This window comes from Acomys minous, assembly GCF_964271855.1.
Source record: "Acomys minous genome assembly, chromosome: 9".
Taxonomy (NCBI): Eukaryota; Metazoa; Chordata; class Mammalia; order Rodentia; family Muridae; genus Acomys; species Acomys minous.
The window spans coordinates 65,110,002-65,136,876 of record NC_140490.1 but is presented as its reverse complement, the minus strand read 5'-3'; the positions used below and the strand labels follow the sequence as shown (position 1 = coordinate 65,136,876).

At 37.4% G+C, this 26,875-nt stretch overlaps 1 protein-coding gene across 3 annotated transcripts in view; it reads left to right on the top strand.

Moving 5' to 3' along the window:
• Positions 1-7,607: 7,607 nt before the first annotated feature.
• LOC311605303 (prolactin-2C5-like) overlaps positions 7,608-26,875 on the top strand; it is a 31,331-nt gene continuing 12,063 nt past the window's right edge. For all 3 annotated transcript variants that reach the window (XM_084795714.1, XM_084795715.1, XM_084795713.1), the window contains exon 1: positions 7,608-7,737. The gene's annotated coding sequence lies outside the window, so the exon portion shown is untranslated. The remainder of the gene's footprint in view (positions 7,738-26,875) is intronic.

Sequence of the window (26,875 nt, the reverse complement as noted above, 5' to 3'; positions counted from 1 at the left end):
CCTGTGTTGGTCACACATGGTAGGCCCTCCAGAACCATATTCAAGTGCTCACTTAATGAGGTTTTCAGACTCTTCAAAACACCAAGCAGGAATAAAAGTAACAACACATCATCAGCTAACCAAGTGTGTCACTCAGCTCAGCATCCATAAATCCACAGACACAGAACAAGTACCTTCTCTTACGCTACCCTTTCAAGATGAAGCCAAGCTAGATGCTGCATTCACAGGCTCTATCAGTGAGTCAGAACCTTTGACCTCACTATCTGACATGTGTAAGTAATTGGAAATCTTAATTACCAAATTGAACAACTCAGAAGGAGGCCTCACAAATAGAGTGGATCAAGGAGAAGACAGATGACTATCAGAATGTACTGGCTAGTTCTTGTCAACTTGCCACACACTAGAGCCATCTGGGAATATGGAACCTCACTCGGATAAATATTTTAATCCCAAAGACCTGTAGACAAGCCTGTGGAGTTTTCTTAACTAACTACTCATGTGAAAGGTCCAAGCATACTGCAGGTAGCACCACCCTGGGCCGCTGGTCCTGAGTTGTGTAAGAAAGCAACCTGAGTAGAAGCCATAAGAATCAAGACAATATGCAACAGTCCTTCATGAACTCTGCTTTAGTTTATGCTTCACAGGTCTCGCTTGAGCTCTTGAGCTGGCTTCTCTCACTGTTGTATCCCTGCTTCCTTGGAGTCATCGAACACAGCAGGTTCATACAATCTTCCCATCTCCTCTTCTACATAGATCCCTGAGTCTTGGGCGATGTGCAGGGCTTGATCAAGACATCCCATGTAGGCCTGAGTTTTCCAAAGTCTCTCACTGTCTGCATATTTTCCAGTTGGGATTCTCTGTGTTAGTTACTATCTACAAGAAGGTTGAACAAGGCCCTTACTTATAGGTATAACAATTTAATGTTAGGAATTTATTTACTGCTATTTAGATTCAGAGGAATGATAGTGGTAGATTTTCCATAAAGCCCAAAAGGGACATGAAGAAACATAGGAAAATCAAGGAAAATATTAAATTTTGGTCTTAGAATTGGAGTAGAATAAGAAGAATAATTCAAAATCAATGCATAGGCCAGCTCTTTAACGAGATCACAAAATAACCTTCTCCTAAGTAAGGAAATACATAAATGTAAAATTATAAGAAGCATAGAGGATATCAAACAGTAAGGTCAAGAAAAGAAGCTGCATATTACACTAAAATACTAAATATAAGATAAAGAAATGATAAATAAAATTGCAAGAGAATATTACAAGGCACATGTAAAAGAAAAATCTCTTAGAGTAACAGCTGACTTCTGAATGAAAATTTTTGAAGTCAGAAGAGCTTGAAACAATGTACTTCTGGTTCTAAAAGATCACAGAAACAATTCCAGCCACTTCATCTGGAAAAACTATTTGGCATAATTGAAGGGAAAAAATGTCCATGATACAAATACTTTGAAAGAACTCAGATCTACTAAATCAGACCCAAAGAGAATAGTAGTGATAATACTTTAGACTGAAGAGAGAAATAAGCATATACAACAGGTTCATAAAGAAAATACATGAAGTTATAAAGGCTGAAATACAAAATAGGATTAAGAATATAAACATTAAAAAACATATGACAACATTCAACAAATACCTTTTAAATAATGATCTTAAATATTAGTGTCCAACTTCCTAGTCAAAAAATTGAAGTTATTCCAATACATGAAGAAACAAATGGTCTTTTTGACCTCTAAAGGAACTCACCGTATGGTCCATAATAGATAGCAACTTAGAGTGAAAGGATGCAGTACAATATTCCAAGAAAGTCTATCTTAATACCTTTTAAAAAGGCTTAAAATCAAAACTAATTTAAGAATACATAAAGAACATTTCATTGTGATTGCAGTGGGGGGGAGGCAGTTAACTAAAAAGGAATTATAATTTCAAACAAAGGTGCATCAAACTCTAAAGCATTCAATGCCATAAAAAGCATACTAGTAGAATTCAAGATACATCTTAACCAGAACTGAGCAATAGAGGGTTATTTAAGTTCCTCATTTTGTCTCACAGACATGATCTGGACAAAAATAGACAGAGAATCATATGTCTAAACCAAATGGGCCTAGTGAGTATCTATGCAACATTCTACCCATATATTCTAGTCAGCATCCCAGGTAACTATGTCTAAAAAAGATAACACATTGACACAGAAAATAAAGTTCCCAAAGAAAAAATAATTAAATAACCCCATGTATCTGTCTTAGCTAACCATTATTCAAAAATTAAAAAGTTTGAAATCAAATACAAAGCAATATCTAATATTTACACAAACTCAGGAAGATTAAAATGACATGAGTCAAAGTAGAAACCAAAAACTTCATGAAAATAAAACACAATATAAAAAAAATTCTGAGATGGATTTAAAAAAAAAACTGTGGTACCTTTACACTATGGAATACTACTCAGTTATTAAAAACAAGGAATTTCCAAAATTTGTGGACAGATACATTGAACTAGAAATGATCATAATAAGTGAGTTAACCCAGAAGAAGAAAGACTCAAATACTCACTTATGCTGTGAGTAGCACAAGGGGCAATTCCCATGAAAGTCTTCACCTACCAGGAAAGTGGGATAGAGGTGAGGACATCTTACTGGGACTCTGGTAAGAGAAGTATGGGAGATTGGGGAAATAGAAGGATCCAGAAGGTCCTAGAAACCGACAAGAAGAACACTATGATGAGCAGATCTGGACCCAGGGGTTCTACAAAAGCTATGGCACCAACCAAGGACAATATGTGCAGTAAGCATCAATCTCCTACCCAGATCCAGCCAATGGATAGGACATTCTCTACAATTAAGTGGAAAGTGGGAACTGACTTTCACATGAACTCTGGTGCCTCATATTTGACCATGTCCCCTTGATGGGGAGGCCCGGTGGCACTCAGAGGAAGGATAGCAGACTACCAAGAAGAAACTTGATACCCTAGGATCATACAGAGGGGGAGGAGGTCCCCCTCAGTCACAGTCATAGGGGAGGGGAATAGGATGAAAGCAGAAGGGAGGGAGGAATGGGAGGATACAAGGAATGGGATAACAACTGAGATATAATATCAATATTATCAATAAAAAAAGAAAACTTCTGGGATAGATTTTAAACAGTATATGAGGAACTGTATATTGTTCTACAGTGCTACATGCTCAGCCATTGGGTTTTAACCATGTTTATAGCTCCAGGAGTAGATTCCATCCTGTGAAATAACTAATGATATAATACACATGCCATGGGATTGTCAAGTGGTTGGTCTGTTTTTGGTCTAAATGATGGTTCAGATGTGACTAGAAAATGTTTTCATGTTTCCCAACTTAGTGCAGCAAAGGCGTGTAAAGTATTTTCTTAAAATATTCTGACTCTCTTGGTGTTTGGAGAAATATTTCCCCTTCTTGCCATCCTGATGGTAACATAAAATTTCAAAGTATTTTTAATTTTCACTTCCTAGAAGGCCCTGGATTTTATTCAGTTTTCAAGTATCCTTAACAATTTGTGATTCTTTTATGAATTCTTTGTACTCACACATGCCTATTTTTAATTGGTTTACTTAATTTCTTGGTGCTTAATTTTTTGAGTTCTTTTTATATTCTAGACACCAACCCTCGGTGAGATGTATAGTTAGTAAGGATATGTTCCTAATATATAAGCAGCTCTCTTGCTGAAATTATGGTTTCCTTTGCTGTAAGAGAAGTTGTTTAAAGTTTCATGAGGTCGTAAATGTCAATTGTTGGCCTTCAGTCTTGGACTATCAGAGCCCTATTTAGAAGTTCTTTCCTGTGCCTATAAATTGAGTTGTCTCTACTTTCTTCTCTAACAGATTAATATAGCAGATCAGATTTGAGGTCTTTTGTCCATATAAGGTTGAATATTATACAGGCCAAAAGATGAAGGTCTAGGTTCATTTTCTGTCGTGTTCCCATCTACTGTGAGCAGCAGCATCTCTTGAAGATATTGTTTTGTCTCTAATAGATGTTTTTGGCTTCTTTGCAAAGAGCAGGTATCAATAGGGACATAGAAGTATATTAGTCATAAGTTCTGTTCAATTGATCTCTTGTTGTTTCACTACTATGCTGTTATTAGAATAGTTCTGTAGTATAACTTGAAATCAGGGTGGAGATACTGGCAATAGCTTATATTTTTAACTGTTCAGTGTTGTGTTGACTATACTAAGTTTTTCTTGTTTCCCTAGAAAGCTTTAGACTGTTATTTAAGTCACTGTGAGTAACTCAGCTGGAGAGTGTATTTATTTTGTATATTGCTTTTTCTGAAAAGGCTAATTTCATAACCTTTATACTATCAATACATGAGCATAGGAGGTCTTTAAGTCCTCTAGTTTCTTCTTTTCTTTCTTTCTCTTGTGGTGTAAAGTTTTTATTTCTTAAGACCTACAAATTTTAGTAAGATATTCATTCATTTATGCTCATTACTTCTCTATTCTTAAAATACAGGAGCTAGAATCTGTGTACATATCTACCACCTAGTGAATCAGTAATGAAAATGAATGCACAGCATGGATTCAATTCATCTGTATTAAAACAAAAAATATGAAATCCATAGAAAAACAGATTGAGATGAAAATAATAATTATGAGTGAGGTAAGGCAAATGCAGACTAATGTCTCATGCTCTTTTTTAAAGGAGCCTGCTAGCTCTGAATATTTAGTGCTTTAAAGAAGAGTACCCATAGAGATCATGAAACAAGTCAGGTGCAGTTTCAAGGAAGGAGGAAAGAATGCAAGTTGTATGAAGGTTACAGGAGCAACAATATAACATAAAGAAGTCAATTGGTTGTGAGACTGGAAGGCAAAGCAGAAAAGAATATAGGGAAAGAAGCAGATAAAACTTTGAAAGGCATTGTAAAAATCTACTGTTGAATTAGATTACAGAATGCATATATATTGTCTTAGTTACTCTTCTATCACTGTGAAGATACACAAGCAATTTATAACAAAACCCATATAATTAGAGTCTTATTTGCCACTTCAGAAGGTGAGTCCTTGACCATCATGTTGTATAGCATGGAGAATGCAGATAGGCACAACACTGGAGAAGTATCTGGAGGCCAATATCTGATCAACAAGAAAGAGGCAGAGAGAGGGAGAGACTGGGTCTAGTTGGACTTTTAAGCATCTAAGATAACCTCCAGTGACACATCTCCTTCAACAAGGCCACACCTCCTAATCCTCCCTAAACAGTCAACCAAATAGGAACCAAACATTAAAATATATGGGTCTATGAGTTCATTGTCATTCAAGCCACCACACTTACACCTATGTAAAATGAGATTAACCGAAGTTGTTTTATTATGGGAAAAATAATGCTTCTCCCAGATCAAATATTTCTCAAATAAGAATACAATTACTAGACATGGGTTAAGTTTGTTTTTGTTTTCATTTTTGTTTTGAGTTGCTGGTCTGTTGGCCCCCTAGATTCCTGAAAGATTGCAAGATATTATTTTTCTTGGTTATCCTCCAGAAATTTATTGTAAGACCTTATTTCTGAAGGTACCACATACTCGAGTCATAGGACGAAAAAGAAACAAGCTGATTCTTGGCTGAAAACTTCATACACATTGATTAGCTTCAACAGTGCCAGAAGGGGCTTTGCAAAATAGTGAAGGGGAAAACATCAACATATAAACTGCAACATATAAAATGTCTGGCATGGGAAGATATGCTTACTAGCACAATAGAAACACTGATAACCATCTACTTTCTGCCTAACTTTGAAGCTGACCCCATAAAACAGAACTCATAGCTGGTACTGTACAAAGCCCCTGGTTGACTATGCCACAGAGGAGAGTTTCTAGTATTATTATTCTGCTTATTGGACATACATTGAACTGTCCCATATGTTGATACTTTTATACCCACAGATTAGTGTATCTCTATGCACTTGTCAAAAAAGATTTTTTTGGTAGTACATGGCTATTACAAAAAGAATAGAACCCAGCAGAGCTCAAAGAGAAAGAGATTGTGGCACTCTCAGATCTAAACTCAGCTCTTCACAAACTTTCCCACTTAGTTGAGTATTTGCTGGAAAGTTGATGGATGCTGGAATGGAAAGTTAGTTTTCTTCAAGGATGAGGCTCATGAAAGGATATCCAATCTCTGGTACATGGTTCTTCAGGCATGCCTATAATCAGGGTATAAAAAGATGAGCATATACAGAAAGGGGAAACAGTGTGGAGGAAGTATAGAAGACTATTAAAGGGAGTGAATGTAGGTGGCTTGGATCAAAGTCTATTATATGCAAGTATGAAATGCAGAAGCAAAAATATTAATGATTTAAAATGTGACGTTTACCCAATCTAAATATTAATTGTAGTATCTAAAATAAACTTGTAATCCACAGATTTATAAATCAAACTGTTGGTTATTAGGGAACTCACACTTCCTAGGGACACTACGAGTAAGTTTGTTTTTCTAAGTGGTCATGCTTCTAAACTGTCTTTCTTACTTCCGTGGATTTACATTGTGCCAACCTCAGGCAGAAAACCCTATTGCAGAATGTAGTGAGTAGTGCAGAGACACATTACTTTTCAAATACCTGAGAATAAGAGTTGTGAATGCTCAGCCATATACAAGATATTAACCCCCACCATGCAACAAGGAGGGAAAACCCAGCATCAGAAACACGGAACTAGTATGGACAGGAAAAAACTTTGATAATACAATTAATGACAAACCTTGGTATCTTCCTGAAGGCAATACAAACAGTCTTAGAAATCCTAATGTCCTTCTACACTTTATAGGATTGTAATAAAGATAGGGGTCATACTGAAACAAGGGTTTATGACAAAGCACAAAGAAAAAAATTGACTCAGTGAACTGCTTGGATTCTTGAGCAAACTTATCTGATTGGGACTTCTCTGATATTTTAGAATAACAAAGAACAGACTGTTTTTGCTTAAGCAATGTTTGTGTCCTGCTAGAAAGACTGAACAGTATTTTAAGAATCAAAGGAAAGGATGGTGGTCCTATGTTAAACATAAAAAAATAAATAAATAAAAGGGGAAAAGGAAGAATTAAACAAGGGGCAGAGAGATTGGACTTCCATAGAAAGATAAGCTTGATATAACAAATATTATGAAATAACTTCCGATCTATTAACTCTATGCCAAACTTAAACAAAGTCAAACTCAAACACAGTCATCCTCTCTAGCATCTCTGTAACCATAAGGCTTTATGACACTGATCTTAAGGGAAAAAAGACTTTGAGTTAAAAGAAAACTCATTTTCTCATGATATTAATTTTTAGTTCTCATGAGATTTGCTGTTTGCTGACTTTGTTTCATGTGGCCCTACCACTAAGATGACCCTGATGCTCCCCCAAGCACTTTATAAAACAACAGATGACAACCTCCCCTGCAGAGACTCTTGATTCCCCCTCTGCTTCTGCTCAAACAGATGTTACTCCTCCTCCTCCTCCTCCTCCTCCTCCTCCTCCTCCTCCTCTTCCTTCCTCCTCCTCCTCTTCCTCCTCCTCCTCCTCCGTCTCCTTAAAAGTTTGATTCTCTGGCTCCATCTCTTAAGAGACTTCATCTGCACTCTCACCCTGGTACCAAGCATCTTGCTTCCAGATCCACTTGTCAGCAGCAAATACCAAGTTGGGGCCAACAAAAGTCTCTCAGTAATCAGGAGGAAGTCTGATCAATACCTGGGCACTGTTACATACACCAGAGAATCTGCTTCTGCTACGGTATGCTATCCCTAGTCACACTCAATGTCCTGTTGCTCTCAGCTCTGGCTGTGATGCACCCATATATTGGGACCCCTATGTTTCATCTTGCAGCTAGGGACTTTGTTTCTGTTTATGTTATAGCTGATGCTGTGGATCTTATGAGAGAAGAGATTAATGAATATTTGTTACATCGGGAATATAAGAATATTATATATGAAGGCATTTCTGATTCATTGCCTATCTGTTTTTATACTACTTCTGCTTCCCCAATTACTAGTTGTTTTTCACTTACTCAATATACTTTAATTGCTACCTCCCTGGTGGAGTGTTAACCATAACAGTAATATATATATATGTGTGTGTGTGTGTGTGTGTGTGTGTGTGTGTGTGTGTGTGTGTGTGTGTGATATATATATATATATATATGTGTGTGTGTGTGTGTGTGTGTGTGTGTGTGTAGTGTGTATATATAGTAAAGATCCCTAGGCTCTACAACTTATGCTTCCTGACTTCAAAAATAATAAGTATGAGATTATATCTCTGCCCTTGCCTCTTCCCCTGCCTCTTTCTTATCCTGACCCTTCAACAACAGATGATGTTTGGACACATTAACTGTGAAGAAAATTTTCCTAAGTAGTTTTCTTGTGGGTTTGCTAACAAATCTGCAGATTATCCTTCCTTTAATACTTCGTTTATCATTACTGACTGGTCAGTTAATAAACCTGATTTTGATTATAAAACAGACATTGAACCTAATGAATGAAATTTTATTTATGACACTTAATCTCAATCCCCTGAAACTTTTAATGTTTAGTACAACCCTGGCTGGACCACTCCAAATTGTATTCCCACCTCTCTCCATAAATGTGCTTTATAGAATGAGTTATTTCTTCTCTTTGCTGCTACTTCTAAGGTCTCATTATGTGGCCCTTCATCCAAATTTGAATTCTTTACTAAATCTATTTGTGCTTGTATTGGAGCTCCTTTTGCTGTTCTTTGTTGAGAACCCCAAGTGCTCCGTTTTACTCTTCATAGCCGATATGGTTTCTTTAGGGTTTCCTGTTTTGGTTGTATAATTACTAATTGCACTATTGCTTCTTCTCCTTGTGAAGTTTATGTTTTAGTTAGACAGCCACCACCTGCCTGCTAATAGTTCTACTCCTTGGTATGGTAATCCAGGACTACAAGCCCTAGATCATACCTCTGCTGCTCTCTTACACCCAAAACATTTTGTCATTGACTTAATCTTAGGGATTACAACCCTCATGGTTATCTTGGTCACTTTTACCATATCTACAACTGCTTTTGTTTAGCACATTTGTACTGCAACTCATGTTGCTAAGCTTTCAAAAAATGTTTCTGTGCTCCTTATGCTATAAGAACAAAGTGTTAAAAAAAAAAGAACAAAGTGATAAAGGCCTTCAGGATGGTATCAATGCCTTGGAGGAAGATGTTCTCTTTATAGGAAATCAGTTAAGCAATATTAAGGTTAGATTTAGTGTACAAAGCCACTGGACTTTTAGATGGATTTGTGTGACTCCTCACTCATATAATGACACATGATTGGGGTTGAGTTTGAGCACATTTACAAGGAATCTGAAATATTTCTGCTTTGTCTATGAATATGGCCTCCACTCATCAACAAAATCTCTGACGTAGCTCAGATTCCCATTGTTTTCTCCTCTTGGGAGGAGATCACTGACTCTCTTTTGCTCTCTGTATGTTCCTATATTGGACGAACCAATTCCTAGCCCCATTTAATAAATTTGGGCATCAGGATTTTTATAATGTTGTTCTTTATTGTTCTAATTCACAGTCATCGTCTGACACCTAGCCAAAGGTCTGCAGGCCTTGACAGCTGAATTCCATGCTTCAAAACTTAAAAGGAAAAGGGGGAGATGGCAATGCCAAGTGTCCTGCAGACACTGTTTGACAAATTCCAGTGCTCAAATGACCAAAACTGACCTTCACTGGCCTTGGAAGAAATTTGCTGCACAACTTTTGATTGTATTTATATTGCTTACTGTTAAAGGCCTCTCACCAAAAGCTAGAGCTGAGATAATGTAATAATTCTCATGAAATCTGGTGTTCTCATGAAATCTGGTGTTAGTATAAATAAAACTAATGGTTGTTCCCTAGGAAATATTGCTATGCAAAAAAAATGAGTCTTTCATAGAATCTATTACCTAGACACACACATTTAGACCACTCATAAGTGATGTTTTTAAGTTTATGACACAAGATCTAGGAAAAATAGTCCAAGAATAAAAGGGAAATTCTAGAAGCAGACAAACTGTAAGTGAACCATGAGGCTTTCATGTTCATCTTAGGAAACAGGGAGCTAGTATGAACAGGAAAATATTTTGATTATACAGTTAATGGCAAACCTTGATACCTTCCTGAAGGCAAACAAATGGTTTTAGAAATACTGGTGTTGCACTATGCTTAAGAGGATTGGAACAAAGACAGGAATCCTGCTGAAACATGAGATTTATGACAAAGACACAGAGAAAACATTTTGGCTCAGTGGATTGCTTGGATTCCTGAAAAAATTTGTAGAGTGTGGCTAAATGTCATTAGGAGTCATTTTATTGTTATGTTGCTTTCAGAACACTAGAATTTGGTTTTGCTCTAGGTTCCTGGGTTATCTAATTGCTGGTTCTTGATCACCTAAGTAATGTTGGGCATGGGTTCCATCTTAGGAAGTACACCTGAAGTCAAGTAATATATTGACTGTTTACACCCACAAGTTTTGTGGCACCATGATGTAGCATATCTTACCTGTAGGACATGATTGTAGATCAAAAGATTTTGTCTGGCTTGGTGTTTATATTTCTCCTTTGAAATTATGTAGAGTATTACCTGTACAAAAGAAGGTGAAGATGTTATGGAGACGCCAGCTTGACATCCCCATCTTCAATGGGTTGTGCAGGTGTTATCTTCAGCAATGGGGCTCTGCCATCAATTCAGGGAGAGCAACCCATACACTTGGCAATAGATTGTGTTCTTTGTTGGTTTCCATGTCACTCTATTGGCCAATAACTCAATTAGATGTAACAAAATTATGATTATGATATAGGGTATATTTTCAAAAACGTCTAATCTATCACATTTCTATAGTGCCCAGCAAATGGCCCTTAATTTAATCTATCTCTAGTGGTATATCCTTCCTCATGCCCCTCTTCCTGTTCCTGCCTCCATCCCTCCAAAACTATCTATTCTAGTTTCTTTTCCTAGGGAGATCTATCTATGCTCCCTAGTCCCTTACTCTATGCCTAACCTCCGTGATTATATGAACTGTAGCTTTGTTATCATCGGCTTAGCCACTAATATTCATATATAAGTAAATACACACCATGGATGTCTTTCTGAATCTGGGTCACATCACTTTGGGATAATATTTTCTTATTCTATTCATTAACTTGGTAACTTCATGATGTCAATCTTTTTAATGACTGAGTAACACTACATTGTGTAAATGTGATTTTTTTCCTCATGGTTTTGAGTTATGTCTAAGTTGTTTCCAAGTTCTAACTATTATGAATAAAGCAATAATAATCATGGTTGAACAACTCTGTCTGTGGTAGGAGGACACATCCTTTGGGTATATTCCCAGAAATGGTATAAGCAGATTTTGGGATAGTGTGCTTCCCATCTGCCATGCTTTCATCATGATCATCATGAAATCTAACACTCTGGCACTATGAAACCTCAAATTACCTGCATTCTTTTAGTCATAGTTACCTTAGTCATTGTGTTTTGTCATGGTAACAGAAAAGTAACTAAGAAAATGACAGAAAAGGTTTTAATCTCTGTGCATAACGTATTTGAAATGTTAATAACTATTAAGATTATCCAATTTAAAAGAAAATTCCTTGCACTTACATTTTAATATTTAACTTCTTATTGAATGTATGCCTTTTGTTCTTATTATTTATAATATTTATTATTTTAAATCTACTATTGAAGAAATACTTAATAGTTGGATGGACTTTTAGGATGATTTTAAACAAGCAAGGTTACTGATTTAAAACATAAAAGATAGAAAAAATAGGAGTGCCATTATCCTTCTTTAGTATTTTCTAGTCTGTTTAATACAGTCCTTTTTTATTAAATAACAACAACGGCCAAGATGAAAAATGAAATTCAAGACTAGCCTTCTTGATAAAGGAACAGGAAAAGAAATTTCAATCAAACCATTCCTTGGCTATTTCTTTTTTGTTTGTTTTTGTTTTTGAGACAGGGATTCTCCGTGTAGCCGTGGCTATCCTGGACTCACTTCGTAGACCAGGCTGGCCTCGAACTCACAGTGACCAACCTATCTCTGCCTCCCGAGTGCTGGGATTAAAGGTGTGCGCCACCATACCCGGCTGCTTGGCTATTTCTAAATGAGATTTATGGCATAATAACAAATTAAAATAAGTTAAACTAGTGGCTGTAATATAGATGCATATGTATATAATTTCCATCTTAGTACATTTGACAGTTTATGAAACTGTCTGAGGTTTTTGTTATACAGGTCGGTACTTACTTCTTCTCCCTGTGAAGGTACATTGTTTGAATTTTGGATTATGATGCTTTCTTATTCAATTTATACCACATCTCAGGGGTTAAAGTTCTGGTGACTAGTATGGATTGGTGGTATGGTGTGGCATGATATAATAAAGAATGAGTTAGGAGACTAACTTCTGAGCATTGCTCCCAAAGAGAATCTCTATGTGGCCACTTTAACAAAAAGAATCGTCTTAAGTGTGGATAGCAGCATTCCATGAACTGTGCATTAGATGGAAAGACATGGATGGGGAAATTCCAGCAAGGTGATGATATTCTGTAGCTTCCTGTTCCTGGAAGCAGTACGACCAGCTGTCTCGCCTATCCTGTCATATTCAAAAGTGTTCCCTTGCAATATGAAGTACAAAAAACTCTATGGCATCAACGTTATTTTGTCAGATTCATCATAGCAACGACAAGTGGAATTTGCACAAATACCATCAACCATCAGACCTTAGTTTTCACAGTCTTAAGGCACTTCTGTAGGGACACTGAGCCACCTCAGTGTAGTGGGCTATCAATGGTTGTCTTAGACCAGGATACATAAGGGGTAGCACCCATGCTCTTACTCAGAACTTCACGACATCACCTGCCTTCTTACGTCTGACCAGCTCCAGGCTGGCCCTGTGGCTGTATCCTGTTTATCAACCACTCATATCCGCTGGAAATTCCCAGATCTGAAGAACAATGGTCAAAGCCAAAGATGCTTGTTTCATTTGGTCATCTAAGTTCAACTTGGTGTGATCTCAAATTTCTCTTCAACACTAGTTACACACCATCTATACACACCAACAGGATACCGACCCCCAAGTTAAACATCTTTTATTATAAATTTTATACCATGTGATATATTTGGTAGACATAAACACCAACTCTTAGTGTAAGCTAAGAGTGTTTCACTTTACTGTTTGCATCTACCTCTATATATACACTGCTGCAAACTCTTCCTATAGAATTCCACAATTATCATGAATTTATTTTCTTTTTATTTTTAAGAAAAAAAGTTTTTTTTTTTAATTGAAAAAGATGTCCTTACTGCAGAAGTGACTACAGGCTACAGGCAAGGATGGGAGACAGGCTTCAGCACAAGTCATTGCACTTAGAACTGTTACTAATCAAAACACCATTTGCTTGTTAACAATGTGCCCTTAACAGCAGGGAGAAACTTCTTTATAGTCTCTGCTTCAGACAAGATTTACATCTTTCTCCAAGGCCAGAGGCCAGTCATGACCACAAGTCTCATTTCTTCCCAACCAGACCCGCTCCTCTGGCACCTTGTACCCTTCTTCCCCAGCAATATGCTCGGCCTTGGTTCCAGAGGCAGCTGGAAGGAAGCAGCTATGGGCTCATTAAGTTCAGTTTGGCCATATCCAGAAGCCCTAGGAAGGTCCTGAGTCCTGACTGCTGACCTTGCAGCGGCTGGAGTCGGCACTCTTGTACAACCGCACTCCCACGATGTGGGTAGTGCTGTGAATTGGAAACTGCAGACACCCTGGAGGCCTGGTAGGCAGCTGACTGCCCAGCACAGGGCTGACTGATAATCCGTAAATCTGATGGAAATGGCGACATGGAATTCAGAGTTCTTGTGCTGGACTGAGAAACCAAGTCTGAAGTTGGTGAGTTCGAGGGGCCCTGTGCAAGAGGGCTAGCTGCACTCGAAGAACAGCTCCTCCTTGGAAGATTGCTGCCAGTGCTGTTTCCAGAATGCGGCTGGCTGCTGTAATACCCTGGAGTCCCCGTAAATGGGGCCAACGACTCTGTGGACACAGGGTGGGCAAGGCTGGGGTAGGACGTGGCAGAGAGGGAAAATTCTGAAGAGCCGTGAGAAGGAGGATTTCCAGGTCTCAGTGCAATAGTTCGATAACTGTATCCTGGAAACTGGGTGGGATGTTCTCTAAACGGGGACGAACTCTGTTGAAGGAGGCTTTGTGATTCTGTCAGTGGACTGTCACACTGCAGGAGCTGATTAACTGTATCTGGAGGGGCTGTAAACAGTTGCTCCTTTAGATAGTGCTGAGCTCAACAGCTCTGGGCCTTCTCGATCGGCAGGGTCTGACTTTCTCTGTGATGTCACTCTCCCATGTGGGAGACGACTCTCACACTGCTTCGAAGAACTTTAGGGATGCTTCCTCCTTCTCGGAGTCGTTCAACTGATGCAGGAACCATCCACCCACTGCTGATGTTTTCTTGAGGTCTGCAGTGAGAAGACCTGGGAATCTGATGGCCTCCACATGCGACGCGGAGGAATGAGATGGGGTGAATTTTTTGTGAGGGGATGAGGGGGCTCGGGTTGAGGATCCCTGCACACCATGGGCACCAGTGTCAGAAACAGAGTTACTGCTGCCTTGTCCAGTTCCTGCAGACTTGCTTTGGCTCTGTGAAGAGTCACTTTCCCCGCCAGAATTTTCCTTGGCGTCTTGTTTCCATTTGCAGTACTCTAGCGAGGATACTTTTTTCCTTTGTGATGGGTTCTGAGGAGCAGATGGGATTCCTTCACAGGCCCTTTCATCACTAGGTGACATGGATCCCCGCCCAGAGAAGTCTTTTATAAAACCATGTTCATATCTGCTGGAAAAGGCTTCTGCAGGGGAACAATATCCTCCATCTAAATGCAAAGACCTCCTGTCCCCCACCAAGTTCGAAGGAGAGTAGGCCTACGTCAAATTGAACTCTCTCCTAAACGCCTGATCTGAGTTTCTCAACGAGCTCCGAGGACCATCTCCGCTCCTGCTTGGGAAGCCAGCCTTGGAGGTGGGAGCAACGGAGGGATGAGAAAGCCAGGTCAGGATGACTGTGAATGCTGGAGTCTGGGTATCCCACTTTTGTCAGATCCAGGTCTTTTCCGTGACAAAGCTCAAACTGCAGAGGAGTGTTCATGAATTTATTTTCAATTAAGTAAAAATTAACCCAAAATAACAACATTCAGTGTGTTATTAGGGACTTGATACAACTATAATTTTGCAAGGGAGTCTAGTAATCAGTGCCTACATTTGGTAGCAACACTGGCTATTCTGCAAATAAAAAGACTGATTTGCTTGCTGCCCAAGGCATCTCCTTCACTAGAGCAACAGGTTCACTGTTGACACCTAGACCTCTCCCTTTCCTCAGAGAACTCTTTACAAGTTTATAGGAGAAACAGAGGCATAAAATCACTTACTCTTAAGGGTTAATGTTAATATGTGTCTTTAATTTTAGTAGTACACTTGTTTTTATGAAACTGGATGGGCCGTATTTTGGTGTATATATGTTTAGGATTTTAATATCTTATTTCTTAATTGTTCTACTTATATATTCTGATTAGTTTTGGTTTTATTCAATTTTTTTCTGATTTTAGGATAAGAGCACTTGCTTGCTTTCTGATCACATTTGTTTGAATTACTTTTTTCTTATCCTTTCACTTTAAGGTTGTTCCTATCTCCAAAGCTAAGATACATTTGTTGTAGACAACAAGATGGATTTTGTTTCTTAATCAATTGATCTACATGTGTCTTTTGATTTGAAAGTTGAGGCTACTAATATGTAAAGTTAATATTGAAGGTATGTGTTGATTATAGTAATTTTCATTGGCCCTTCAGTTTTGTTTTTCATTATTTATAGTTTCACTTGTTTAATTTTTAAATTACTACTAAAATATAGTCATTTAATGACAACGTTTAGTCCTCTCTTTAATCCAAAGTTTTGCTTCCATTGTTCTGTACAGGAGTGGTTTGGTGGGCAAGATTTTTTTTTTATTTCTGTATCGCTAAAACTTTTTCTTTCTCTTTCAAGTATTGCAAATATTTTTTTTATGTACACTGTCATGTAGGTTGGCATTTGTAGTCTTTTAGTACTCTGAGTGTATTGCTTTAGACTCTGCTGGCTTTCAGAGATTCCATTGAGAATTTAGATGTTATTCCAATGGATCATGTTAACATATGTGACCTCTGTTTTGTTTTTCCTCTTGCAGCCTTCAGTGCTTTTTCCTTGTTCTATATACTTAGTGTTTTATCTTTGCTATGCTGTGGGAAGTTAACTTTCTGGTCTTTTGTGGTAGGCCTGTATACCCAGCCATAGCAACATCTGATAAGTCTTCCAGTGGTGAGCAAAGTATATCTCACAAAATTTGTACTTGTAAAAGAGAATGGAAGCAACCTGTGTGACTGGTAATTTTGCCCCAGGAATGCAAGCTACATGCTCTCTAACATTCACCTCTATAAGTAGTCTATCCACTATCAATAACTTTTGATTAATTATAAGATGGTAACATATACTGGAGAATGAAATCAATTAGATAAATTTCTCTATATGCCATCGTGTTTTAACAGGATAAGAGGAATAGATTCAGATTCTTTAGCAATTTATATCCCCAAACTTAAGTAAAAATTAAAAAACTGAAGCAATGTGTTTATGGATGGACCTACATGCCCAGGAACAATTTGAGATCTATGTATCCAGGGAGACAGCTTTGGTTAATTATTTGAAGTGATCGAAGTGGAGGGATTTGTTTATCGGGGAATGCCCTGCCAGTTTAATTATCCTTTGCTATTGATTATCTCTAATTATATATAGAATAAACAGAAGAGAAAATTCACTTTTGAGTTTGGAAACAGAACTTTAATTATTTATTTTTCTTTCTTCTTGATAATAGTTTAGTTATTCATATACATAACTTTTAGACCCCCCGATGAACTTTTGTAACCGAGACAAGGATTGGTTTGTGCTCTTGGTGCCCATTTTTGAAGTTGGTATATTTATTGAATGTTGCCTGATTATGTGTGATGTGCATTCAGATTTTTGCCTGCCATAGGACCCAATTCGTTTGCTGCTCTATTTTGCATTCATTTGTTCAGATTCTGTTTTAACTTTCATCTCCACATTTCATGAACAACATTTGGATTCCTTTGTAGAAGTCTTTTAATATGTGGTAAGAGTAAATAAACCATCAAATCAGTCTGAGACTTGAATGCTGGATCATGTTCTGTATAATTTTATTGTGAGATAAATATTTGAATAAATATTAAAGATGTTTACTGTGATTTTTTACTGATATGAGAAACAATTAATTTCTGCTATGTTTCCGGCCTAACCAGAATTGTAACTATTCATGGAAGAATTGTTTTCTAAATTCATTTCTTATTGAACTGAGATAGGAAAACTACTATATTTCAAAGGTAAACACAATATCTTAAATGTAGTATGCAGGTAACAAACTAACTCTGTTAATACAAACATAGTAATAGCATAAAAGAAGAAAGAAGTGCTCTTGTGTTTCTACTTAGAATATCATGTATCTTGCTTGGAATATGACATAGAACAAGATAGTATAGGAGGGTTTGATGAACAGTGACAGGAATGTCAATTGGGCTTGTATAGGGCTGACGTAATTGAAATGGTATAATTAAAGTAGGATTATCGACATTGTTCATAGAAAAAATATTTGGAGACATTTGGTATGGCTTTAAAGTAGGCTTTTGAAACTTTTTTTAAAAATCATACAGAAACCTACTTCAATAGAAGCTTTCTAAAATATATCCATATGTGAAAGAAATTTAAAAGAAGTCATCATATATATAATAAGGAGGCAGTGCCCCAGTTAGACATCTTATGCCACCAAGTAAAGTATCCAATGCCAGTGATGGTTACATTTTGTTTCATAATTGACCAAAGGGATAATTTTTACCTCAAAATATCACAGGCTATTGTCAAGACTATTGGTTGCTATCCATAAACTGAAGGGGAGTTCTTATTATTGAGGAAAAACATTTGTATATCTAATATGGAAAAGTTGAGCTTGTGTCCACCTATAACTATCAACCCTACTGACAAGTATTTATGGTACTAAAAGGCATTCTTCATACAAACAGATGAGAATGGCAATCATCAATATCACCCAAATATAAATTCTGTAACATAAAACAGAGGCCTGCCTTTAAGATGTACTACTGTGTTTTCTTTATTGTATTTTAGTTGTTTAAGAGCAGATGTTAACATATGGAAACAACTCCCTGATATTTGAAATATGTCCACACAGTGTTGATGCCATACAATAATGTTCTTAACTTAAGTATGAAGACATGAGGCATAGGTGGTTTTGTGTTTTGTTTTGTTTTGTTTTTTGTCTCGACTGGTTGTTCCAGGGTTCTTAGCCTATTTAATTTTTATTTAATTATTTTAAAATATTTTATATTATTTATATTTATATCATAATATATTTATATAATATATAATATGTATTTATAGTTATATTTATATTATTACACATATATAAAATAAGCTACATACAGCCAGAAGAACAGCAAAACAATCAGGAATTATATTAATGTTACATTCATAGTGTTTTGACTATTTGTATTTGGCAACCTTGAAGAAATCATCTTTCCTATCTTAATGAGTCTAAAATTCTGAATGTAAATGAACATCTATCATATTGTTCAAAAAACTTAGATTATCACAAAGAAATAAAATAATGCTCAGGACATGACATGTGCTGTGAGTGGAGTAAGAAAAAGGGATTGTTTCAAATGTGACTAATTAAGGGATGGTCAAAGATGGCTTCTCAAAAAGATAAGAGTTGAGATTAAGCCCAAACCAACTAAGGGAACAAAACTTGTCCAAATTTTGGAGTGGAATATTCTGGCCATGTAAGTCAGAACTTTGAAGGACCTAGGTGTGTTGGTAATTTGGGTGCTTTACCTGTAAAAAAGATATGAAAGACTAGACCAAAATTGTCGGTGGATCAAACAGCAAGAAAGTGATCTGAGAGCTGGGCCTGAGATGAGGTACATGGGGTTTGAATATGTGCTTGCAGAGGCAAGGAGGAATACCCTTGAGTCTTTTTCTTTTTCCACTTTTGTCTTTCTGGCAGCTAGAAATAACACGGCATGCACTTGAATTTAAAAAACTTGTGTTGTTGCTGATAAAAAGATATACTGGATTGAGCTAGAAATGATCATAATGAGTGAGTTAACCCAGAAGCAAAAAGACTCAAATGGTATATACTCACTCATATCTGCATATTAGCCCAAGGGGCATGTCCCACAAAAGCCTTCACTTACCAGGAAACTGAGACAGAGGGGAGGACATTCTAGTGGGACTCTAGATGAGAGAAGCATGGGAGAATGGCAAAGTAGAAGGATCCAGAGGGTCCTAGAAGCCTACAAGTAGAACATTATGATAGGCAGATTTGGGCCCAGGGGTCCCGCTCAAACTAAGGCACCAGCCAAGGACAATACAGGCGGTAAACCTTAAACCCCTACCCAGATCTAGACAATGGACAGAACACTCTCCACAGTAGAGTGGAGAGTGGGATATTACTTTCTCACATACTCTGGTGCCTCACCTTTGACCATGTCCCCTGGAGGGGGAGACCTGGTGGCACTCAGAGGAAGGACAGCAGGTTACCAAGAAGAGACTTGATACCCTATGAGCATATACAGGGGGAGGTAATCCCCCTCAGGAACAGTCATAGGGGAGGGGAATAAGGGGAAAATGGGAGGGAGGGAAGAATGGGAGGATACAAGGGATGGGATAACCATTGAGATGTAACAAGAATAAATTAATAAAGTAAAAAAATAAAAAATAAAAAAAAGATATACTAGTACAGCAGTGTCACAAATATTATAGAAGTCACCAAACACTTTTCAAAAATTGGATTTAAAACTTATGCCATAATATGAAACCCATACCTGTCATTACTAGGGTAACCAAGAACCTGAGACTATGTAAGTCATTACCCTAAGGGAAAATATACTACTGCTATTCTGATAAAGACATATGACAATAAAATGACTCTTGATAACATTGTACTATATTTATATATCAGTGCCTTGATCAACCCGCATCAGAGAAGATTCCTTTTACAGTAGATGGGACTTAACACAGAGATCCACAAGTGGACAGTGTACTTAGAGTAGCAGACTTTGAATAGCTTGGTGCTATGAGACGTCCTCATCAAACTCCTCCCTCAAGGCTCAGGGATCTATGCAAAAGAGAAAGAGGAAATGCTGTAAGAGACAGGTGACAGAGGTCTCCAAGGAAACAGACACAACAGGACTTATGGACATCTGGATTCTCAGAGCTTGTATGGCAGCACACATAGGATCTGTTCAAGCCAAAAGTCTGAACACTGAGATGGGGAAGTGGACTTGGCATCTCACCCCAACCCAAAAGTTATTTATAATTGATACTTGCTGGCAAAACAAAAATTAGTCTTCTCCAATGAAATGAGTATGTCATCCACAATCCAGGGCAGATTTCTTGCACAGGAGTTAACTGGCCAACACAAAATGTTTTTTCTCTTAATTGTACATGGTGGTTTTTTTTTTTCATGTTGTTTGGTTTGGTCATTTTTTTTTTTTTGTCTTGTTTGTTGGTTCGGTGGGTGAGTGGTTTTGACATTCTTTCTGGGTTTTTTCCCCTTGATTTTTGTTTGTTTGCTGAGAGAAAGAAACAGAAACAGTGACCGCAGAGGAAGGGAAGGGAGAAAGGGATGAAACACGAACATGTTAGAGAAGGGGAGTGAAAAACATTATCAGAATATAGTATATGAAAGCAAAAGCAAAATTTCTAGAGAAATTTTGAGAGAAGGGCAAGATGTGGCATTCATGTGTTGTAGAGAGACTTTAATGTCAAGAGAATAATTCATCATGGGAGGAAGTATGGGTATGGTAACATGGTAAAAGAGATATCACTGGGGATATGAGATGCTTCTAACAGTTCTTTAGTGGAATAGTCAGCATTTGTTTCCATAAATGGGCCCAGAGCACTGGTACCCAGACTCTCGCTATAAATTATGCAAGTACTGAATCCCTACTAATATGTTGAATATTTATCTTGCTCCAAAGCAATCTTGGCAGTCTTGAAATTCTTCAGAGACAGCAAATAGGTTGGGTATATAAATTAAGGTAGATATGTTAAAGGTAAGTAGATTTAGCTTAAGCTAGGACTGATTATGTCCAAACGTTATATAGTCAAAATTTTATAATGAAAGATATTTGAGTTATGGTAGATGTCTTCCAGGGACACATGGTGTGTACTAGAATTGTAGAAGATCACTAAAGGTGTGAAATTGAACTTATATGGTAAATAGGAAATGAGAACCTTTGCATGAGAACATTGTTCATCAAGCCTTGGGCCCTTTAAGCCGACACATAGAAATGGTAAACAGGATATGACTATAGGGTCAGTGCGGAGTTAGTCAGACACAAGGAAGTAGGTGGTATAACCCAAGTTCTGCAGGTGAAAATGGGCTCTCTTCTCCTGCCCAGTGAAGGCAATAGGTGCTCTCTATACCAAGACAGCTTAGTGGTCCTGATGATAAAGACTTATAGGTAATGACATTTATACAAACTCTGGTTTTCACTGCTGTAATCAAGTATACCCCAAAAGTGACTCTTGTGAGGAATAGCTTATTGAAGCTTATACTTCAATGGGAAACAGTAGGTGAGGTGGCTGGTGGCACTGCTTCCACTAGTAGGAGGGAGAGTACTGTGGATGTTGTTGCCAATTTTACTTTATCATTTTCCTTCAGTTAGAGAAGCAGCCCATGAAATGGTCCTCTTCACAGTAAGTTCGTCATTCGCTGCTAAGATGGCTTGAGTTTAGGTGAGCAGATTGGTGCAGTGGCTATGAAAATCAGTGTGGGGTTTCCTCAAGGAGCTAGAAACAAATAGACTGTATAACCCAGCTGTCATAGTCATAGGCTTATACCCAGTGAACTGTGCATCTTACCAGAGAGTTATCTACTCATTCACTTTCACTGCAGCTCTATTCACCATAGCCATGAGATGGAAAAAGACCGACTGTCCATCAACTAACAAATGGACAGTGGAGAGATGACATATATACACAATAGGATATCATTCCATTGTAAATAAAAAATAAAATTCTTGGATGGATAAATGGAACTGAAAAAATAAATCATTATAAGAGAGGTATTCTAGACTCAGATAGGCAAATGTTTCATTTTCTCCTTCATATATGGATCCTGGCTTTAAAGGTTTAGATATTGGGTTTAAACTCTATCTGAGGGAGTCAGGACAAAGGGGAGCGGTATAACAACAAGCATTCTTTGGAGTGATGGGGTAGAAGAGCAGAAAGTGAGAATGGAGATGAAAAATGCAATGTTTTTTGAAAAAGCTGTATGCAAAGCCACAATTGTAGAATCTTCATTGAAAATACATGGTCTTAAGAGTAAAAATACAGTTGCCCTATGCAGTTAAACAATGCCTCTCCTACATCCTACACTTGCTATCAAACAAAAAACCTGGTCAGATGTGGTTTACTCCTATTTGAGGTACTGACAAATGGGTTAACATAGACCCTTAAAACAGTGCAAGCTATTGCTATCACTCTTGGTTATCCTCTGGAAAATGACAGTGCTAAAGATAACATGTATTTGAGTCATGGAGAAATCAAGCCTATACTAACCCAGAAGTTTCATTCCTACTGAACAGTTGTCATAGTGCTGGAAGGTACTATTCACTCTTCTAGGTAGAAAGTTAATTAACAATTTTTCTGCTATGAACCGTGCTAGTTAAAGTGAACACTTCCTTAGTAATAAACACTAGTCACTGCAATAGTGGAGCCAGTGTTATGGTAGTAGCCAGGTGCATTTTGATTGGATTTTGATAAAGACCATCTTCAAAACACAGAACTCATTCTTGGCATTGTCAATCAGGCCAAGAAATTGTGACTGTATAGGTCATTAGTAGCTACTAAGTAAATTCTCATGAATAATAGAGTAATTAAACTGTTCCCTAAATACTTATATTTATACTTAAGGAGAAGTGAAACATTCAACACTCATCAGAGAAGAGAAACTTTTCAAATGGTAGTATGGAATTCTTGAGAAAATATTTTCTCTACAGTGCAAAGCCTTTGCAAGCAGGAATTCAAACACCTGTGATTTAACACACATTTTGTTTACTAAACACACAATCAAGTGAGACAAGACTTCCTGTTGGAGAAGTGAAGGGCTCACCAAGACCCATCTCTAGCTGATAAACTTTGTAAATAAATGATTGCTGTGAGAACTTAGTAGGTTAGAGGAGAGTACATGGTGTTGGGAGAGAAAGTGATAAAGTTATATGGAAGTAATTAGAGAGCAGACAATATGGAATGGATCTGATCAAAACATATTATATCCATAAATTAGATTTTCATGCAATAAATAAACATGATAATGAAAAGAAATGGTACGCATATTGTCTTGGTATTCTTTTTTAATTAGTCCATTAAACATTTCAGACTTAGTGGAATTGGGGTAGATTGTAAAAAATTCTTTCATCTTGATAGCAGGTATTATTTTTTCTGTCCTATAATCACTCTTTTTAATATTTTAAATTAAAATTGAATTATGTCACTCTCCCTTCTTTCTTTTCTTCAACTTTACTCCTTCAAGACCTTCACATGTGCCTTCACCTAGAAGAGGAAAGCCTCATTTTTAAAATTATTTTTGTCTGGGTCTGCACTAATACATGCACACACACATACACACACACACACACACACACACACACACACACACACACACATACACACTCACAACCTTCTGAGTCTGTTTTTATAGATTGTGTGTATCCTGCATCTATCATGCAGGGAACATTACAGCATTGGAGTGAAAATATTCTAAAAGCCAGAATAACTGGAAGTCTGCTGTGATTCAGTCTCTCTTAGAAATGGATACATAAACAAGCCCAGAACAATAGCAATGTCAATAACCATGTTAGTATGTAAGAGTAGGGGATTTCACAACATCACATCATTAGACAGAAAATTATACATAGGCAACCACTGATGGCTGGGAGAATAAGAATTAACCTTGCCCAAGGATGAAACCCTTTATCATTTGCCCAACGCAGAAAACTTACCCTATAATCATTCTTATTTTTCAGTTTCCATGATGAAAAGAATTAATTTAAAACCAAGGTAACCTCTCTTGAACATATTTCTTAAGTCATTTCATGGTTTTGGTATGCTTTTTCTGCTCATGCCTGGTATCTTCCTTTAAGTTCTTATCTGCTACTTTTTTGTTGTTGTTGTGTTTGTATGTGATTTTGGTACTCTATGTCTGTAAATTTTCAGAGGATGTCAGATCATCAAACATGCAAAAAGTCCTCCAAACAAGTATATTGATATTCATATTCAAAATGTAAGGAGGTAAAAGTAACCCAAAACATCAGCAAAAGCAAAGCTACAGTTAAGAGAAAAGAGGCCCCATTGCTATATCAGTTATTTCCTCCAAAGACCTGAAATTACAGGATGCATCACCACATTAGTTTTCCGTAATAAATGTCATTCTTGCAGTCCATTTGGCTTCCTTCCATGGGAAGAGTGCAGATGGACAGTGGAATGAATCATTAAGGAGGAATTCATGTCAGATTCAATGGAGGACAGGACCATTCTCACCTGCCACAGAAGATGCTCCATCACAATACTCCTTGGTCTTCATTCCACTTGCATTGCCCCATGACTATTGCCTCTTCAATTGTCAGACTTCTGCGTTGGACAGGGCCAGAGTTGGTTAAATAAGTCCCAATGACAACCCTATACCTGGCTTATTTTCCTGTGTGGAAGATAATGTGCCTCATTTAAAATCTGACACAGGACATTACCCAACATACAGAATACTAAATCATTTTCACCTTCATGGCTTGGTATCTAAATCCATTCATTGATACTTAGCATTCAACATAAATTTAGAGATTAGCACGCATTGATTTTCCATGGTCTGTTTTTCACCAAAGCAGTGGTATAAACTGAAACACCATTTGCATAACTTTCTTTAATCAGTAGCCCTTTGCACAGGCTTAATAGCCTCCGAGACACTCTGGTGTTTTATTGATATTTAATTTTTTAAATTACATTTTTTCATATTATATATTCTGATTCTGATTTCTAATCTCATACTCCTTCCAATTTCCCCCAACCTTCCCTTCTTCCAGCTCCACACCCTTTCTATATCTCCTTAGAAAACAAAGATGCATCTAAAAATAATAATAATAAAATAAAATATAACAAAATTGGAATAGGACAAAACAAGCATACAAGAACAAACCTAAAAGAAGAATCACATGTACACATATAGATATGTGTTCTATACATTCACACGCATGATAATCCATTAAAAAACAAAACTGGAAGTCATAATATATATACAAATAGACCTGTACAGTAAAAACAATACCCCAACAACATTATAGGACCAACAACCTCCAAAGACGCTGTTGAGATTGTTTTATGTTGGCTGGTCATCTACTGCTTGGAATAGATCCTTTACTAAAGAGTGGGTTGTTTCCCAGGTGAAACTCTTTTGGAGAAAACTAATTTTTCATTGGAAAGTGGCTATCAATTGGAGATAGCTTTTGAGTTATGGATGCAGACATGTATCTACTTCTCCTTTTAGTTCTAGAACCTCATGGGGTGCAGACCTGTGTAGGCCCTGCACGTGTCGCCACAGACACTGTGAGTTCATATGTACACCAGCTCCGTTGTGTCTAGAAGGCCTTGATTCATTGATGTTCTCCATCATCTCTGGATTTTACACCTTTTCACTTCCTCTTCCACAGAGTTTCTAAGCCCTGAGGGGAGGGATTTGATAGATAAATCCCTTTAGGGCTGATTGTTCCAAGGTCTCTCACTCTTCTGGCTGGGAATCTCTCTATCTGCTCCCATCGGTGTCAAAAGACATCTCTGATGATGGGTGAGCAAGGCATTTATCTATGAGTAGAGGAAAATGTTATTAGGAGCCATTTTATTACTATGTCACTTCAACAGAACACTAGTACTTGGTTTTTTTCCCTAAATTTCTGGACTTAGTCTTGAGTTCCTGGCAACCCAAGCAGCACTGGGTTTTGGGTTCCATCTCCTGGAGTTGGCTTTACCTTGGTTGGTTGCTCCCACAGGGTTTATGGTATCATAATATCTTGCTGATATTGTAGATGAAAGAGTTTGTATCTGATTTGGTGTTTACCTTTCTCCTCTGGTATAGTATAACTCCCAGCACCATGAACATTAGTCCATATGGCTAAAGGTTCTAGGTAGCACCAGATCAACTTCTCTGCATTCAATAAGTTGTGTAAATTTTGTCTTCTGTTGTATTCAGCAACAGGGCCTAACCATCAATTTGTGGAGAGCCACCAAAAGCCTTTTTGGGACCTCCCATGAGACCATTTTGTCAACAACTTGGTTAGGTGTAACCCATTCCTGGTACTAGGAATTTTATTTTGTGAGAAAGAGTGTTCATTTGGGGTTCTGTCTCCCCTGTTATTTTGAAACGTCATTTATATAGCCTTCATATATGTATATATTCTAGGAAGGTTTTACTGTAACAGGTTTCCATACAACCTCACAAATGGCCACTCAATATGTTCTAAAACTCTGCTTTGAGATCAAAATAATCTTTGCCATATTTTCCTTGGAGTGATCACTTTTTCTTTTTGTTATTTTACATCCACCTTGACTGCGTTAGCACTTAAAAAACTCAATTTGCGTGGCATTATCTTCCACTGAGATCCAGCAAAGTGTCTCCTGCTGTAGACACTATTCTAGGCTAGTTCTCTGGCTAGAAAGGAGGCAGTGCATAGAGAAACTCTAGAACTCCACCAATTATGTCTCAGTGTGTTAC